This window comes from Pan troglodytes, chromosome 12 (genome assembly GCF_028858775.2).
Source record: "Pan troglodytes isolate AG18354 chromosome 12, NHGRI_mPanTro3-v2.0_pri, whole genome shotgun sequence".
NCBI classification, from domain to species: Eukaryota; Metazoa; Chordata; class Mammalia; order Primates; family Hominidae; genus Pan; species Pan troglodytes.
Window position 1 is genome coordinate 74143961 of NC_072410.2, and position 13487 is coordinate 74157447.

Below are 13487 nucleotides of genomic sequence, written 5' to 3' on the forward strand. Positions count from 1 at the left end.
CACCTGCTGGCAAATGACTCCAGGCAAGTCACTTGGCATCTCAGCCTCTTCCTCAAGTGGGGCTGCCTCACTGGGAGCCAGTCAGAATGAAGGAACCCTCCCCACCCCTTTACCCTGGAGGGACACCAAAACCCAGGACGAGAGACTGAGCTGAGTTTGAACAGGCTCAGAGGGGAGAGAAGAGGGCATTTTAGGCCCCATGGCATGGTGCTTTGGAGGTTGGCAAGACTGGAAGGCTTAGGGTAAGTGGGCAATGTTTAGATGGGAAGGTGGAGCTGGGCTTGAAGCAGAATACAGGAAATCTCTGAAAGTTTTCAAGCGAAGGTGTAGGGTAGGCACTCAGTGAATCCTTGAGGATTCGAAATGGCAAATAAGAAATATTGGTTTAACAGTCCTGTAGGATGGACTACCTAGGAAGAAAGGGGTTGCATCCAAAGAGAGGGGTTAGGAGGCCCCGGTGAGCATCTCAACTTGAAGTACTATGCTGGCAGGTGGAAAGGCAATGAATTATTTTTTAATCGTAAATTTCCTTGAGGAGCTGGGCTAACTCACAGGCAGTGCACCCAGAGTTGGTGAAAATCAGTGGACACTTCTTTGTATTTGCACAGCAGTGTAATTCTTTTTTAAATGTTCTGTAGGTGTAGCCTTGTTTTTGACCTTGGAGTTCCCTGGTGAAATGGAAATATAGTCAGTACCCTATTTGACCTCCAGCCAGTGTTAAGAACCTGCCCTCGGGGCTTTGAGGAAGGAAACTGACATTCCAGGAGGGCACTCCTCGAGCGCCTGAAATCACACAGCCAGGATCTATTTAGGATACTTTTATTCTCAGATAAAACTACTAATTGTGCTTATGCTTAATATATCGTAAATACAGAAAAAGGCACTGGTTTCTCCTCAGCTTCTCATTTCCTCCAGCTACCTTCCAGTAATGGTTAAGAGTTGAGGAAGGGCAACTTGCCTAGGGAAGAGGAGAGCCTAGGGAATAGGAGGTCAACTGACTGGCTGGTTAACTTGTCAGAGATTGTTCCATGGAAACAGACAAGTACTGGACCCCTAAGTCAGGCTTCTGGTAAGGAGCTGAGAGAAGTGGAGCAAGAAGGACACAGGAAGCAGGAGGAGGAGGAACGGAAGAAAAAGAGAAGGGGCAACTCTTTGTTGTCCTCATGCTTTGACCGCAGGCATTTTGGGGTCCCCAAATTGAACCCCAAAATTGAACCTTTTTGGTCCTGTATCCAGCCCACCTTTCACCAGTGGGTCTTCCACAGAGGCCAGCTCATCTCAGAAACTGCCACAGCTAACTGGAGACAGGACTCATGCAGGAAGCAACGACACATTTGACAAACAGTAATCATCATTGCATTTACAGAGTTCTGTATGCACCTTTTAAACTTTGTCATCTTTGAAAGAAGCAGTATGGCCTTTATTAGTGGGTAGCCACCTGGTGAAAGAAATCTCTTTTGGAAACTCTGACACTTCTGCAAAGCAAGGAGGCCCATAATTTTCTAAAGACTAAATACAGTTGGTTGAAAACCATTTTGTCTTTTGCAAAGGACAGGCCTTCCCCCTCTGTGTGATTCAGCATTGCCCCAAAGGTTGCCAGTTTCATGAATGAAGATTTATTTCTTGCAACTCCACCACGTATTTCCAAAGGATCCTTTCTGGTAGTGTCCCTTTGTATCAAAATCTGGTGGTAAACAGCTTAGCCTGGCCTCAATAGCTAAGCTACCACAGCCGTTCATCACAGCTGTGACCTCATTTTACTCCAGTTACTGTTCTTTCTCTTGCTTTACAATAAGTAGACCCTCAAACTATGTCATTCTCCTTTTTATTAGCAGATTTCTCTTTCCTGGCAGCTTTTTCATGGAAATATTTAGAACTTCCCAACTGTTTAACAAGAGATCCCCAAAGTATCTGTAGATATGACCTAATAGATTAGCTTGGAATTCCTCAAAACTCATGTCAGCTGAAGCTGTCAGGATCATTTAATATACATCCAAGGGGAGGGACACACTGAGAACTAAATGCTTCGTAGGAACATTCCTCTCTAAAAACTTGGCAACAGCAAATCTCTGTTTACATTATAACACTCATTCAAACTACAGCTTTTTGGCTGGGCACTGTGGCTCATGCCTGTAATCCCAGCACTTTGGGAGGCTGAGACAGGCAGATCACCTGAGGTCAGGAGTTCAAGACCAGCCTGGTCAACATGGTGAAACCCCATCTCTACTAAAAATATGAAAATTAGCAGGGCGTGGTGGTGGGCGCCTGTAATACCAGCTACTCAGGAGGCTGAGGCAGGAGAATCACCTGAACCCAGGAGGCGGAGGTTGCAGTGAGCCAAGATAGCAACACTGCACTCCAGCTTGGGCAACAGAGCGAGACTCCATCTCAACAAATATTTATATTTTTATGTATATATATTTTATGTATGTATTTTATATATTTATATATTATATATATTTTATATATATATATAAGTATGGTTTTTTTGAAAACCATAAAATCTCCCAGTGGATGGCTTCAACAATAGTTAAAATGAAATCGAAAAAATTTAAAAATCACCATCTTGAGTACATGATGCATTTTGCTCTCATGTTTGATAAACAGTTTTTAAATGAATTTTTTTTTTTTTTTTTTTTTTTTGCTATAAGTAAACCCAAATACTCTGGAATGGAATATTCCAGAGATAAATAAAAAGCCCACATCTTCACTGAAAATGCCAAATGAAATCAATGATACTTAGGAGTATGATAATCAGTTCAGAATGGCTCAAGATTGACTGTCCTTTGTCCTGAAGATGGGATACTCTTGAGTGTAGTTGAGCCACATTGATCGTTGCTACAGCTGGCCAGTCCCTTGGCTTGATTCCTAAAATGTATCCAGTTTTCATTTATTGAAAACATACTGTGTACAAGACATTCTCCTAGGCACTGTGGGGGAGAAAGTATAAGGCACAGTTCCTGCCTCACAGTATCTGTTGCTGTTCAGGAAGATGGCATGCATGAGAATAACTACATGAGATATGTTGACAATTTACCACAATACAAGAGGTCTCCTAAAGAAATATAGGAAAGCCGAAGAAAGGGAGAATATTCTTCACCATCTCAGCAAGATGTATGTGAATGACATTTTGTTCTTAGTTAACTGATCCGGTGCTATTTCTATTCTTGGGCCTATAAGATGTCACCACTAAGCTATTCCACTACTATCCAGTGTTTAGGGAAGCAGTGGGGTTGAGCTGAGAAATAATTAAAGCCACTGGTAAAACAAACACAAAGGTTCTAAATGGGGAGATACCTTTTGAGGCCCCTATACCCGCAAGCAAGCCAACAGATTCCAGCATGTTTCCATCTACCAGTCAATTCTTTCAATTCTTCTAATTTTTGTTTGTTTGTTTGTTTTGAGACAGGTTCTCACTCTGTCACCCAGGCTGGAGTGTGGTGGCGCACTCTTGGCTCACTGCAGCCTCAACCTCCCTGGTCACAGGTGATTCTCCCACCTCCGCATCCTGAGTAGCTGGGACCACAGGCACATGCCACCACACCCGGCTAGTTTTGTTGTTGTTGTTGCATTTTTAGTAGAGGCAGGGTTTTGCCACGTTGCCTAGGCTGGTCTGGAACTCCTAGTCTCAAGTGATCTGCTCATCTCAGCCTCCCAGAGTGCTGGAATTATAGGCATGACCCACCGCGCCCTGCCGTATTCCTCTTCCTACGAAGAGTTATCGTAATGCTAACCTTTTTTTTTTTTTTTTTTTGGAGATTTGGAAGAGCTATAATGGGTTTTCCTGCTCCAATGCTTTGATTGCCAGTTAATTTCCTAATTTGGAGCTAACTACTAAACTGCTTAAAAATTTAAGACAAAGAGGCAACCACTTACTGACAAGCTTTCCATTTATTGCCATGGTATCTGAGGACATGGCTCTTAGCCGAGAACAGAAGCTTCCTCTTCTGTCGTAAAACAAACTATTCCCTTGTTAATATGGTTGTGCCAGATGTTTTCTTAGCCATCATCAACCAAATACGTTGCTATCTTCATATGTAAAAGTAACAGAAGAATTTGAAGACTTTTAAGATCTGAGAGCAACTTCCAGGGTTAATGCTATATAAAACTATAAACTGCACGTTTTTCTTTCTGAATTCATATGTTCTTTATGAATTATAAAGGCTTAAATTCATAGCCATTTGGAGAGAGCCTTTTGTTCCAACTCTTTTAGTGGCTTCCTTAGCTAACTGGATCTTCAATTTTTTTTTTACACCTTTGTTTAGAAATGGTGTAGCTGAGTTTTGTTTTGTTTTGTTTCAAAGGGTAATGAACTTAGAAAGTGGTCATGTTGTTAAAAAGTATCTGTGTTAGCATGCACACGTATGTTTATTGTGGCACTATTCACAATAGCAAAGACTTGGAACCAAGCCAAATGTCCAACAATGACAGACTAGATTAAGAAAATGTGGCACATATACACCATGGAATACTATGCAGCCATAAAAAATGATGAGTTCATGTCCTTTGTAGGGACATGGATGAAGCTGGAAACCATCATTCTCAGCAAACTATCGCAAGGACCAAAAAAACCAAACAACGCATGTTCTCACTCATAGGTGGGAACTGAACAATGAGAACACATGGACACAGGAAGGGGAACATCACACACTGGGGCCTGTTGTGGGGTGGGGGGAGGGGGGAGGGATAGCATTAGGAGATATACCTAATGTTAAATGACAAGTTAATGGGTGCAGCACACCAACATGGCACATGTATACATATGTAACTAACCTGCACGTTGTGCACATGTACCCTAAAAGTATTAAAAAAAAAAAAAGTATCTGTGTTAGTTAAGCCGGGCCTGGTGGCTCATGCCTGTAATCCTACACTTTGGGAGGCCAAGGCGGGTGGATTGGGCAGATTGCCTGAGCTCAGGAGTTCGAGACCAGCCTGGGCAACACGGTGAAACTCCGTCTCTACTAAAATACAAAAAATTAGCCAGGCATGATGGCACCCGCCTGTAGTCCCAGCTACTCGAGAGGCTGAGGCATGAGAATCCTTGAACCCAGAAGGTGGAGGTTGAAGTGAGCTGAGATTGTACCACTGCACTCCAGCCTGGGTGACAGCACAAGACTCTGCCTCCAAAAAAAAAAGTATCTGTGTTAGTTGAACTGATAGTTTCTTACCAAAAACAGTGGAGAATCCAGTTGTATTAGCTTTGCAAATTGAGTAGTATTGCATGTAACAACTAAACGGTGGGGGGGGGGGGGGGGGGAATGGTGGCCACGAAGGATATGACAAAACAAAGGCTTTTTATCAGTTTCTTAAACTGTGCCTGGAGGCTCTTACCCCTTCAACCCAGGATCGCTGGGTTTGCTACTGAACACAGTGTGAATGGTGCCCTCCAGAGCTGTGCAACCAGGTAATTTACTCCCCCTCTTCCTATTAAATAACTTTTTTCCTCATTTGAAATTTTTCTTTTTTTTGAGATGCAGTCTCCTTCTGTTGCCCAGGCGATCTCGGCTCACTGCAACCTCCGCCTCCTGGGGTCAAGCAATTCTCCTGCCTCAGCCTCCTGAGTAGCTGGGATTACAGGCATGTGCAACCACACCCAGCTAATTTTTGCATTTTTAGTAGAGACAGGGTTTCACCATGTTGGCCAGGCTGGTCTTGAACTCCTGACCTCAAGTGATCCACCTGCCTCAGCCTCCCAAAGTGCTGAGATTACAGGCATGAGCCACTGAGCCAGGCCTCATCTGAAATTTCTTATAACACAATTCCAACTTTTTTCTCACTTGGAATTTGTTGTAACATAAGCCCAACTTTAATTAAAAACACATTTATATATGCATGAAATAAAAAGCAGGAACAAGCAAAAATGTTAATAGCTAAATCTCTGCTCCTGATTCTTTTCCTCATTTTCCAAATTTTTCAAAATTTTAATATATATTTTTTAACAGAGATGGGATCTCCCTATGTTGCCCAGGCTGGTCTCAAACTCCTGGGCTCAAGCGATCCTCCTGCTTCGGCCTCCTAAAGTGCTGGGATTATAGGTGTAAGCTACCGCACCTGACCCAATATTCCAGATTTTCAACAATGGGCATGTAATGTATAATCAGGAAAAAGCAGGAAGTTTTGCTTCAGGCAATTTTGAAAATTCCATCTTCTCCAGAAAGCAATGAATGATTTTTTTTTTTTTTTTTTTCAGACATAGTCTCACTCTGTCACCCAGGCTTGAGTGCAGTGGTGTGATCTTGGCTCACTGCAACCTCTGTCTCCTGGGTTCAAGCAATTCTCATACCTCAACCTCCTGAGTAGCTGGGATTACAGGAGTGCACAAGCAAGGCTGGCTAATTTTTATATTTTTAGTAGAGACAGGGTTTCACCATGTTGGCCAGGCTGGTCTTGAACTCCCGACCTCAGGTGATCCACCTGCTTTGACATCCCAGAGTGCTGGGATTACAGGCATGAGCCACTGCTCCTGGCCTGCAATGAATGATTAATTAAAAGAAAAGTCCTTCTTTCTTTCTTTTTTTCTGGTTTTCACTCCTATGCAGATTTCAATCCCTACTCTGTGCATGGACTGAGAATCTCCTCTTTTTTAGGGGGTTGGGGGGGACAGAGTCTCACTCTGTCACCTATGCTGGAGTGCAGTGGCATGGTCTCGGCTCACTGCAACCTCCACCTCCCGGGTTCAAACGATTCTCCTGTCTCAGCCTCCCGAGTAGCTGGGACTACAAGTGTGTGCCACCACACCCAGCTAATTTTTGTATTTTTAGTAGAGATAGGGTTTCACTATGTTGGCCAGGCTGGTCTCGAACTCCTGACTTCGTGACCCGCCTGCCTCAGCCTCCCAAATTGCTGGGATTACAGGCGTGAGCCACCACACCCAGTCTCTTGTTTTTGGTTTTTTGGGTTTTTTTGGAACGGAGTTTTGCTCTTGTTGCCCTGGCTGGAGCGCAATGGTGCGATCTCAGCTCACTGTAACCTCCACCTCCCAGGTTCAAGCAATTCTCCTGTCTCAGCCTCCTGAGTAGCTGGGATTACAGGTGCCAGCCACTACGCCAAGCTAATTTTTTGTATTTTTAGTATAGACAGGATTTCACCATGTTGGCCAGGCTGGTCTCGAACTCCTGACCTCAGGTGATACACCCACCTCAGCCTCCCAAAGTGCTGGGATTACAGGCATGCACCACTGCGCCTGGCCAGATCTCCTCTTTCACTTCCCATGTCACAAGAGGCCCAGACAAGAGAGAGAATTCTTTCAAGAGGTAGGCTGTAAACACAAGTAGAGGGACAGGGCAGTCACTAGAAGGACTCATGGAGTTGAGCAAGGGTTGTTTTAAGGATGAGAGACACTTGATGCCCAGAATATTGAGGAAGGCAGATCCCAACATCAGTGCTGCCAGCCCAGAGATCAAATGAGACAGCCTGGAGCAGGTCAGATGGTTCTGGGAGAGAATTCCTGAAGAAGATGGAAGTTGGCTGAACACCCAACTGAATTTGACCACACTGTAAGGAGCCTTATACACTTGGGAGTGAAGTTAGGAATAAACTAGTGATAAGTACCATAGAAAACATAGCAAATAATTTTTTTTTTTTTTTTGAGACGGAGTCTCACTCTGTCCCTCAGGCTGGAGTGCAATGGCGCGATCTCAGCTCATTGCAAGCTCCGCCTTCCGGGTTCACCCCATTCTCCTGCCTCAGCCGCCCGAGTACCTGGGACTACAGGCGCCTGCCAGCAGGCCCGGCTAATTTTTTGTATTTTTTTAGTAGAGACGGGGTTTCACCGTGTTAGCCAGGATGGTCTCGATCTCCTGACCTCGTGATCCACCCACCTCAGCCTCCCAAAGTGCTAGGATTACAGGCGTGAGCCACTGCGCCCAGCAGTAAATAATTTTTTAAAAAAAGACTCCAGGGAAAACAGAGTTGTACAAGAAAGGAAAAATAATCACAGTACGTTATATGACTCAACTATCACCAGTATTTGAATACTCATAATGAAGTATATGGTGAATACTGAGCCAGTCCAAATGTTTTTGACTTTTTGAGATGGAATCTTGCTCTGTTGCCCAGGCTGCAGTGAAGTGGCAAGATCTTGGCCCACTGCAACCTCCGCCTCCCAGATTCAGGTGGTTCTCCTGCCTCAGCCTCCCAAGCAACTGGGATTACAGACACACGCCACCATGCCCGGCTAATTTTTGTATTTTTAGTAGAGACGGGGTTTCACTGTGTTGGCCAGGCTGGTCTTGAACTCCGGACTTCAAGTGATCTGCCCATCTCGGCCTCTCAAAGTGCTGGGATTACAGGTGTGAGCCACCGCACCTGGCCTTTAGTTTTATTTTTTTAGAGACTGGGTCTCACTCTGTTGCACAGGCTGGAGTGCAGTAGCACAATCACGGCTCACTGCAGCCTTCGAACTCCTGGGCTCAGGCAATCATCCCGCCTCAGCCTCCTAAGTACCTAGGAGTACAGGCATGAGCCACAAGGCTAGACCCAAATGTCAATATAACTAGTTTAAACAGTGAGTATATGTATGTGTATGTGAGTGATGCAAAGGGGAGGCAGATGAAACAGACAAATACTCATCTTCCAACTGTAAATTCAATTAATAATGCCTAACAAGAAGAGCAAAGGTAGCATGCCATTTGGAAATATAGATAACAAAATAGTGAATGAAAGTGGTTTTTCTGTGGGGAGCATGAAATGGCGGGAGGATCAGGGGTCTGTTTGGTTTTGCCTTATTTTATCTTAGTAATAACTGTTTAAGAGCAGCCTAACTCAAACTAAGTTCAAAACTTAATTAAAAATACAGATACGGGCTGGACGCAGTGGCTCACGCCTGTAATCCCAGCACGTTGGGAGGTCGAGGCGGGTGGATCACCTGAGGTCGGGAGTTTGAGACCAGTCTGACCAACATGGTGAAACGCCGTCTCTACTAAAAATACAAAAATTAGCCGGGCGTGGTGGTAGGCGCCTGTAATCCCAGCTACTTAGGAAGCTGAGGCACGAGAATCACTTGAACGCAGGAAGCGGGGGTGCCACCAGAGATGGCACCATTGAACTCCAGCCAGGGCGACAGAGTGAGTCCCTGTCAAAACAACAACAACAAAAATACACACACACACATATATTTATACAGATACTACTTTAAAAAGAAAAGCCTCCATTTTTTTTTGTTTGTTTGTTTTTCAGATGGAGTCGCACTCTGTCGCCCAGGCTAGAGTGCAGTGGCATGATTTCGACTCACTGCAACCTCTGCCTCCCAGGTTCAAGCAATTCTCCTGTCTCAGCTTCCCGAGTAGTTGGGACTACAGGCGGCCACCACACCCGGCAAATTTTTGTGTTTTTAGTAGAGACGGGGTTTCACCATATTGGTCAGGCTGGTCTCGAACTCCTGACCAGTGCTCTGCCTGCCTTTGCCTCCCAAAGTTCTGGTATTACAGGCGTGAGCCACCATGCCCTGCCAAAAAGCCTCCATGTATTATCTCTTCCTTATTGCTCTGAAATAATCGCAGGACAGGATGAATAAATGAGTTCGTGGTTCTAATTTGCGTGTTCACTTCCTTGTCTCACTAAAAACAGGCTGTAAGCTCTTCTCAAGGGCAGCCAGCACGTCTGGTGTGCGTGCCACAGTCTGCTCAGCACTAAGCACGCAGCAGGCACTCGGCACACACTTGCCAAATGAATGATGACATGGGTAAGACAGGCTCCCATCTTTACAAACACCCGCAGAACTGAAGTATTTATAGACGAAATGACCCAGTGTCCGAGAATGGCCTTAAAATATGCCAGAAAAAAAGAAGTGTGGAAAAAAGATAAAACAAGATTGGCAAAATGTTCATAAGGAGTGATGGGGACACAGGGCTTGTATGAGTCTACTTTTGTGCATGTTAGAAAATTCTCATAATAAAACAGCAACAACAAGAACGTTTACACAGAAAGAGGACCAGAATGAAGGGATGGCATCATGGCATAAATATATAAAGTTCAGAATCTGGTGTTCCGCAAGGCTGGTGTAACAAGGAATATGTAAATAAAAATGAGGGATCAGGGGAAGAAAAAATTACGTCAAAGGCAAACCATATGCCAGGGACTTTAAATTAGCTCAAGAAGTTCACTAAAAGCTGACTGAAAGGAGGCACAGGGGTACTTAGTGAAGATGTAGAAAGGGGATGTTGAATGAAATACTGCTGGAGTTGCTAAGAAATTTAGTATTTTTTTCCTTGTTTTTTTCTTTTTTTCTTTTTTTGAGACAGGGTCTTGCTCTGTCACTCAGGATGGAGTGCACTGGTGTGAACATGGCTCACTGCAGCCTTGACTTCCTGGGCTCAGAAAATCCTCCTGCCTCAGCCCCTCATGTAGCTGGGACCACAGCTGTGCACCAACACCCCCAGCTAATTTTTAAAAAAAATTTGTAGAGATGAGGTCTCACTCTGTTACCCAGGCTGGTCTCAAACTCCTGGGCTGAAGTGATCCTCCTGACCCAGCCTCTGAAAGTGCTGGGATTACAGGCATGAGCCACTACACCCGGCCAAAATTTAATATTTTGTCTTCCAAATATACAGTACCTGAAGGAGTTGAAAACCCCCAATTTAAAAGGCTCATAGCACAGTAGTGAATAATCCAAGCTGAGTCAGGCTAGACTGGGTTTGAATCCTGGCTCCAGCAGGTACTGTGTGACTGTGGAAAAGTTACTTAGTCCCTCTAAGCCTTGGCTTTCTATCTGTAAACTGGGGATAGTAATCGTATGTATGAGATATGGTTGCTGGGAAGTCTAAATGAAGTAATACATGTCAAGTCATACCTATACCTAACTTATGGTAAGTGATTAATAAACAGTGGTTATTATATGCCTTGGGAGATGACCGCCAAGAGAGCAAAGATCTAAGTTAAGTCAGAAGAGCACAATTTTGCCAGGGATCCAACTGTGCCCTCTACAGTCCTGCCCTATCCCTCAGCCCTAGGAAAGCTCCCACGGAAACTGTCCCCTACAAAATGGCCAGGCAGTCCACAAGCACTGCCTCAGAACCTATAGGGCCACACACCATGCAAGACAATGGAGGTGGCTGGTCTGGGAGCTCTTTTGACAGCTGTCACAGATGGTGGGAGATACAAGTCTCAGCCACCAAAGCAAAGAGGGAAACAATCCCAAGATTCACATTGTCTCTAAGGGAAAAACAGGCTCATTGCTCAGGAGACATGAAACTTTCCTGATCCAGAGGTCTGAGAGTTTTTACTGTAAGCAGTTAAAGTAGAGGGAGGGTACACTGTGTATATGGAAGAGAATGAGGAGAAAGTGAGCTAAGCAAGTGTCACATACACACTACTACTAGATCTTGCCCAGCAGACAACAAGGAGCCATTGTGAAGGCTTTCCATCTGGAGAATGGCTATGGCAGAGATATGTTTTAGAAAGATGGCCTAGCTGGGTGCGGTGGCTCACGCCTGTAATCCCAGCACTTTGGGAGGCTGAGGCGGGTGGATCACCTGAGGTCAGGAGTTCAACACCAGCCTTGCCAACATGATGAAACCCCATCTCTACTAAAAATACAAAAATTACCCGGGCATGGTGGCGGGAGCCTGTAATCCCAGCTACTTGGGAGGCTGAGGCAGGAGAATCGCTTGAACCTGGGAGGCAGAGGTTGCAGTGAGCTGAGATTGCACCATTGCACTCCAGCCTGGGCAACAAGAGTGAAACTCCGTCTCAAAAAAAAAAAAAAAGAAAGAAAGAAAGAAAGAAAGACGGCCTCGCAGAAGGGGTGGAAGGACTGGAGTACAGGAAGACAAGCAGTCCAGACAACTGGTATTCAGGGCTCAATTTAAGATACTGAATAAGGAGAGATCAGAAGTGCATGGGATTGCAAAGGCAGGAAGATTCAATAAGATGACCAATGAGATGTGCCAGGTGAGGAGGAATCAAAAGTGATTCCAGGTCTCCGGCTTCCTTTACAAACAGGTGGAAGATACTTGCTCCTCCCTCAATCCTCCTGCTCAGTCAAGTTTGTTCAGGCCAAAGCCTTTGGCTTCATCTTTGACTCCTCTCTTTCGCTCACACCCCACATCCGGTCCAATCAACATTCATTCAACAAATATTAACTGATGCCAGACAGTATTCTAAGTACAGGGAACGCAGCAAGACAAAAACACCTGCCTTCCTGAAGCTGCATCTAGTGAGAGAAACAGGTAATAAATAAGATAAATAAGCAAAATATATCATATGTTAGATTATAAATACTAAGGAGTAAAATAAAGCAGAGTAGTAATAGAAGTGTAGGGGAAAGCAGTTGCAATCTTAGATAAATCTGTCAGCAAACTGTATCAATGGTGGCACAAACATATAGTCCTAGATACTTGGGAGGCTGAGGCAGGAAGATCGCTTGAGCCCAGGAGGTCGAGGTTGCAGTGAGTGTGAGCACACCACTGCACTCCAGCCTGGGTGACAGAGTGTGACCCTGTCTCAAAAAAATTAAATTGATAAAAAAAGTATGGGCTAAGTTCAGTCTATTTGGAAGCTGAGGGAGAGGACATCAGTAGAATGAGAAATTGAAGATCTAAAAGTGAAAAAACAAGCACCAGAAAAGGTATGGCATTAAAAGCATCAGAAATACCCTACCTTTAAGGGTAGCAGAGATGCCTCTGCCTCTGAAGCAGGGGAGAACGGGAAGCATGGGTAAATATATGAAGCAGTGGGGCAGTTGAGAAGTGTTTTTGATGGTACAGATGGTACAAATCCTAAGAGTGAAGGGGGCAGACCTTAAGGAGAGAAGTGGTGTAGCCATTATTGAAATTTAAAATAAAAATGGACTAAAAATACCCAAGGACTGTCCTAGAACAATGAAAGGCTGGCAGGGGCTCAAAACCCTAAGTTCTTGACAGAGCTAGTTAGAATGGCTCTTTTTTTTTTTTTTTTTTTTTTAAGACAGAGTCTCATTCACTCTGTCGCTCAGGCTGGAGTGCATTGGTGCTATCTCAGCTCACTGCAACCTCCATCTCCTGGGTTCAAGTGATTCTCCTGCCTCAGCCTCCCAAGTAGCCGGGATTACAGGCACATGCCACCACGCCTGGCTAATTTTTTGTAGTCTTAGTAGACATGGGGTTTCACCATGTTGACCAGGCTGGTTTTGAACTCCTGGCCTCAAGTGATCCACCTGCCTCAGCCTCCCAAAGTGCTGGGATTACATGTATGAGCCACTGTGCCAGGCCCAGCATGGCTCTTTGATGTTTCCCTCGCAGTGTTTGGGGGCCTACTCACAGCTGCAGTGAAAACAACTGGCTGAGTAGATAGAAAACTGACAATGGACAGGGCAGAGAAAACAGAAAGGGCAAGGGGGCTAGGGACTTGAAGGGCTGGGAAAAATGGAACTGAACCAACCAACCCAGAGATCCCCCAACTCAGGATCTGAACGCTTTCACTGTGGTGAGGACTGGGCCTAACAACCAGAGTCTCTCTGTATGGCAGGCAGCTGAGGACTTAGGGCAGAGGCCAAGGAGTTGGCTTTTGTG